We start from the raw sequence: 6,099 nt of genomic DNA on the forward strand, positions 1-6,099 counted from the left end.
ATCAAAATTGGGAGGGCTCTCGGCTCTGGTCCATGTTTTCCACCGTTCAGAGAAGGAAAGCGACTTATGCAGAATCACGCAGGAGACTGGACAAGGCCCTACAGAGAAGTCCACACTGCTTTTGTTTTCCATTTCTGGACAAAATTTCCCACTCATTAGCCTCTTGTTATTGCACTTCTGATTTGGAACTCCTGCAAGATCTGCTGTATTTCAGAAAGAAAGGGAAAAAATGTGTGTGTGTGTATACACACACACTCAATTACATAAATGAAGACATCTCCTAAGCTTCTCCACGGCGAGTTCTTTATCCCCTGTCAAACTCTACTTTCTTCTCCCTGGGCTCTGAGCCATAGAGTATCCTTCCCCAGTTCTCGTTGATTCTATCAGGCTAGAAATGTGGAAGCAACTACATTCCCTCAAAGAGCTAAATACCTTACTCTGACTGTGCTCATCTGTTACTAATGACCAGCGAAGGCAAACGAGGACTAACAAAGGCAGAGGGATAAACACATTTAAGCCAGACCGATTTCCAGAGAAATAATTTAGAGACGGTTCAAGCAAGTGCTTCAAACACACAAGAATAATGATTTCCCCATGGAGACATTGTGTGCTTGCTGGCACTCGAACTCTGGCCTTACATGCAGAATTCCATAAAAAGTTAGGGGCAAGATAAAAAGAAACAAGTAGTGCACGGTGGAGGGAAGCTGCATATCCTTGCCCCAAATTACCCAGCCAGAGTGTGCTGTCTGGGGATTCCAGATGCCTGGAATGCTGCAAACTCAATGTCTACGCAAGTGCCATGGATGGATGCTGGGACACACGAGAAGAGGACCCCGACCTGTTGCTTCCCTGTGACTTTTGTTGGAGTGAGCTTCTTAGCCTGCCCATAAGGTAGGTTTGCCTATATTTGTCTCCTTTTTGCAGAGAAAAGTGCCAAAGCAGACAAGCAATTGGGCAATAGGGGAGTGGATTGGTCCCACCGGGTGAGACCAGAGTCACAGGGGAGACTGAGTTATTTCTATCCACTCTTCTGCCCTTCTGAATCACTGGAAACCACTGAGAGGCTTTAGCCACCTTGAAAGGGTTGTCTGATCCTGATCCCCAGAGACTACCTGTGAGTATTCCCATCACCCTCACAGTCGCCCGTATTTTGGCAGGGGAGATTCAGGGGAAATCAGTGCAACCGCCTCTATCCATTTTGACCTGCTCCTAAGCCCTCCACTGAGGACGTTACCAATGATGGCAACAATCTTGAAAGGGTGAGCACCAGTGCTTCCTTTACTTGGGCTTCCAGTCTCTGGGGGTCCATCAAAAGTGATGAGTTGTTTTCAGTATTTCAAGGAAGCTTAAAAAAAAAAGCCTGTTTCTTAGGTAATAAGACTGCATATGTTGGCTAAAGAATAGGTTTCTTTGCTTATGGCTAGAATTATCTTAACTCAGAATGCCACCATGCTATTACATCCTGCTTACAAGTTTTAATTGGATGTTGGTGGCACCTAAGACCTGCTGCGACTTTTTTAGGGCATCAGATCTGGTTGACAGATCCACATGCTAAGTTTTCCTCTTCTTTCCTCTGTGCATCCTACCCAATTCCTCCCTGCTTGTGTAGGTTTCCGAGAGGTACAATACCTGCTTTGCTCCTGGATTCAGAGCTCCTGAATTCTGTTATCTTTTCCAAGCTTGGGTTCCCAGTTTATCACCTAGAGAGAGTGCAGGATAAGAACGTTCCTGGTCTCACTTGTCTTCTCCAGAGGTCTCATCAGTAAGGGGGTTTGGTGGGGAACTCACCAGGGCTTTATCCTCCAGGGACCTCAGTGAGGGTCCCGGATACAGACTGAATCTCCTTTCTGAGGCGTTTAGAGTGAGGATTGAGTTGTGGGGCCAATCAGGAACCCCAGTGCCCAAAGGGATCTCATCTGTGATTGGACCAGGCTAACATATGGATGCAGAATGACAGCCAAGGTTGAACTCCTCATCACAGAAATAGTGCTAAAAGGGGACTTGGTGAGGTTGGAAACCACTGTCTCATTTTGCAAAGGCTCCACCCACTGTCTGGGAATTGGGAAGTTTGTCTGACCCCTTGGGAGGTGGCTCTCTCAGCTCCAAGACTTCGTGTGTTACTGTTATGTGTTGGGGTTTGAAGATGGTCAAGAACCAGAGCCAAGGATTAGAACGCTGCTGAAGGGGATCAAATCCCAAAAGACAAAGCAGAGAGTGAAATGGAGGTTCTGTATCTGGCTGGCAGGAAGGAAATCTTAGGGGAGAACACATCGGCTTCCCAGGCTCTAGGCTCTTCCCTTGATGCATGGCTAAGGTGGGCTATCCCAGGAGCGGACCTGAGACAGGGACTCATATATGAGCATTTTATTAATGCCTCTAGGGAGTAGGGAGGCTGGACAGGGAAGGAGAGAAAGACTAGCAAGGAACTGTCTCGGGCAAAGTCTACTGGGGGAAGTGTTCAGCCTGACTCTGCGGGGAGCCTCTAGGCTGGAAGTTATGCCTTGGAGTGGCCAGTACCCGAGGCTAATGGCCTGGACTCTTATGATCCCCACCCTATAGACACGGGTTAAAGGACAGGGTCATAAGCAACCCTCCCAGCTTTCTTGTGAGGGGCAAAGAGGCTCCCGCAGCCAGAAGACAGGCCGCCAAAGATGAATTGCAGGTGCAGGTGATTGAAATCACACCAAAACAAAGTAGGGGGTGAGCAGAGAAACAGGAGAAAGATCTCCCAGGGGACCATCTGCAAGCATCGACATTATCTGCCACAACCCAGCTTCCCTTCATGGAATCTTCTCTCTGACCTGGCTTCTCTGCCCCGGTCAACCCTGAGACTCTGGTTTGGAACCAGCTACTCAGAGTCTGACTTGAAGATTCCATCCTTCCACCCTCCCAGTCAGGGGCCTGAAGGCCAATGGTCTGTCCTAGAAGGAGCACTCTCCCTGAGGCAGAAGGCAAGAGACTGGCGTGGAGCCCAGCCCATATTCCTGATTGCCCCACCATTTGGATCCAAACCCTTAATCCTACTGTAGAGACCGGCAAGGAATGCCCAGGTCTGTCCACACAGCAGGTCTCACACATGCAGAACAAGTGAGTACTGATTATCTGCCAGTTAGCATTGTTCACGCCACTGTTCCTTTCCATTGTCCTGTTTACAGGGTTTTCCATCTATGTACATGAGTTTATTTATTATCTAGATTTATGAGGTGAAAAGGTAGAAAATAAATATATCCATGATTTATTTGTGTGTGACTTTGTCAAGTGAAGACATTCATTTTCCTTAAAGAGCATACATCAGTGCTATCCATTCTCGGGCTGTTCATGTTGTAATAACAATAATAATGATAATGATAATGATTATTACTATAACAACAGTAGCCAGTGTTGTGTGTGCCATGCACTGTGCCTCACACGTATCATGTTTTCATTATATCTATCATTCCCATTTTGCAGAGGAGAAAATCAAAGCACAGAGAGACGAGTTAACTTGATCATAACCACACAGTTACTAAGGCACAGTGAATGGATTCAAACCCAGGCCTGGCAACCTCCTGAGTTCACCTTCTGCTCATTAACATTGCCTCCTGATGTTGGTTTTTGTTGCAGACATGTGGAAGTGTCGAGAAGTTTGATAAAACAAAACCAGCAGAATCATGGACTCATCACTTCAGGAACAAAGTGGGAAGGTGCCCAAGGGACACTTAAGAATAACAGTAAAGTGGACAGAGCTCTGGCCCTCTGAGTGACCACGATCTGGCCTCCTTATAAGGCTGATGATAATCGTGTGCCCAACCTTAACAGAAGAACAGACCACTGACCGACGGATGAAAACTCCCAGAGTAGATAAATATGGTCCTAGCTTAGCTTCAACCCACATTCTTATTTACTCTCCCCCAATTTTATCCGATAGCTACGCATTTTTCCTTGGCTTCAAAGGGAAGTTGGGAAAAAAATGGGAGGAACAAAGAGATCTGGGAAGCTTGCAGACAATGACTTTGCTTTCTCACACGCTCTGAGTGCACACTTACATAAGAATGATAAGAATTCTCACAGTGACATCCCTACACATAAGGTCACCGCTTTCATGAAATGTGGCCTTCTGGTTATAAATAAAAGGGCATGGCTTAGAAATGGATGAAGATGATACTCTGAAGAAAAAGGGAAGACCACTCTATGAAGTTCAGGTTTTATTTTCTAAAGCGATGACACAGAGAGATAATCTGACTCGTTTGAAAAGGCTTATTTTTAATCTAAAAATAACTACTTTCTACTAAAAAGGGGGATTTGGGGGAAATAGAGAGAAATAGTTTTCTGTGGGTGATTTATAAAGCAAGCTATTTCTGGGGGATTAAGACTGTCTACCTGGGTTTGAGTTATTTGATTACTTAAAAACTTGAATGAGCATAAGGCAGTTAATTTGTCGGCTTTCGGGTTGACCTCTGTGTCATCATGTCGTCTCCAGATGAGTTCTGGCGAGATTTATCTGGGGTGGCCCCTCAGTTGTGCTCGAGCCTGCAATAGCACTTAGTTCCTCTTCCTCCCGACAGGCCCCTCCTCGGGGCTTTCACAATGGTTGCCTTTGAGTCCAGAGAGCCTCAGCCTTGCGGGCCTCTGTCTAACGTCTCTGAGGAAAATGCTGGAATCTCCTGGAAGAGAGCAGACACTGGAAGGGGAGACATCCTTATCCCAGAGCTGACTGTAAATTGTGCTGTTCAGTCTGTAAAGCAATTAGGTCTGGAGAGTGTAATGTGATGCTTTAGGCTGGTTGGCCTCTGTGGCCCTTGTCGGTCTGTCAGTTCTCCGTGGGCACCAGCACTGAGCTTTTGGGGCCAGTATCCTGCTCTCTCTAACTCAAACGGATGCTCGGAAATAGATCCATTTCCTCTCAGGAGTTGAGTAGCGGTGTGTGCAAAGGGCCTGGCCTTGGAACTTGAGGACCTGAGTTCAAATTCCAGCTTTGCTTCTTTGTTGCTGTTTCATCTGAAGTCGGGCCAGTCACAGCTGCCCTGAGTGAGCCTGAGCTGCATTAAGTGGGCCTCATCTCTGCCACGCGGGTTTAACAGAATAGCGCAGGGCTGGCCTGTTGTAGAGCGCTGTGTGAGTTCCACTATCTCCATCTCTGTCCCTGAGCAGTGTAGCCGGTTGCTATTTGCTCAGTAGCAGCCATGTTCACAAGATCTGCGAACATTTCCACCTGCTTCTTGAGAGTCCTGGCTCGCCTGAAGACCTCTCCATGGATGTCTCTCCCCACCACTTCTATAGAATTCTAGCCATGCCCCATCCCACTCTGTACTGAGTAGGTCTCCCCTGATATTCTCCATCGCACTATCCTGGCTGTTTGCTACATACCCCTTAGCCACAGTTTTCATTTTATCTCATTCCTTTTTCTCTATCTTCCTCCCTTGATGTGAGCTCCATGAGAGTGTGGACAGAGTTGCTTTCATGATTCTATGCCCCAGCACCCAGCATTAGGACCTGGCATCTCATGACTGCTCAGTAAATATTCTGTAGGAGGAATGAATGAAAAATAGTACATATCCAACAGGCAGACCATAGGCAGGTTGGAGCAGATGCCCTCCTCCTTGCTGGCCTGATAAAATGCTCAAGGTCACAGTCATGTCCTTGGAAGGTCCCAGAGGGCAGCTTCACTCCTGCTTACCCCTGGGTACTTCCTCACATCCTCTGTACCACACACAGTCTGGGCCTCTCTACCTCCGGACTTCTTTTACATGAATAAGAAATAAACTTCTATTTCATGTATGCTACTGTTACTTTGGATTTTCTGCTATATGCAGCTGAGACTTTCATAGCTGCTACGCTGAGGAATTTATGTTCAAGGGCAGCTGCACCGGGCTACAGGCTGCTTTGGAACAGCAAAGAAAGTAGCGAGGGGCCTGTGCGTGTTTGTGTGTGGGAGGGAAGCTTTCCTCAGAATCCTGGGTGTGTTTGGGGCAGGAAGGAGTCTCTTTTCCTCAGCGAAAGATAAAGCACTAAGAAAACTCTTGCTGCGCTGCACATGAAGCCAAGCCTCCTTTGCTCCGTGTGGACTCCAGTCCACATTTGTTTTAAATTATTCTCTAATTGCTTAAGTGTTTGTGGTGT

At 47.0% G+C, this 6,099-nt stretch overlaps 1 long non-coding RNA gene across 1 annotated transcript; it reads left to right on the plus strand.

Moving 5' to 3' along the window:
- Positions 1–269: 269 nt before the first annotated feature.
- On the plus strand, positions 270–5,757 carry LOC139077321 (uncharacterized). Its single transcript, XR_011529721.1, has 2 exons — positions 270–891; positions 3,604–5,757. It is a non-coding gene; the product is annotated as an uncharacterized lncRNA (long non-coding RNA).
- The last annotated feature ends 342 nt before the right edge of the window (positions 5,758–6,099 follow it).

This window comes from Equus przewalskii, chromosome 19 (genome assembly GCF_037783145.1).
Source record: "Equus przewalskii isolate Varuska chromosome 19, EquPr2, whole genome shotgun sequence".
Taxonomy (NCBI): domain Eukaryota; kingdom Metazoa; phylum Chordata; class Mammalia; order Perissodactyla; family Equidae; genus Equus; species Equus przewalskii.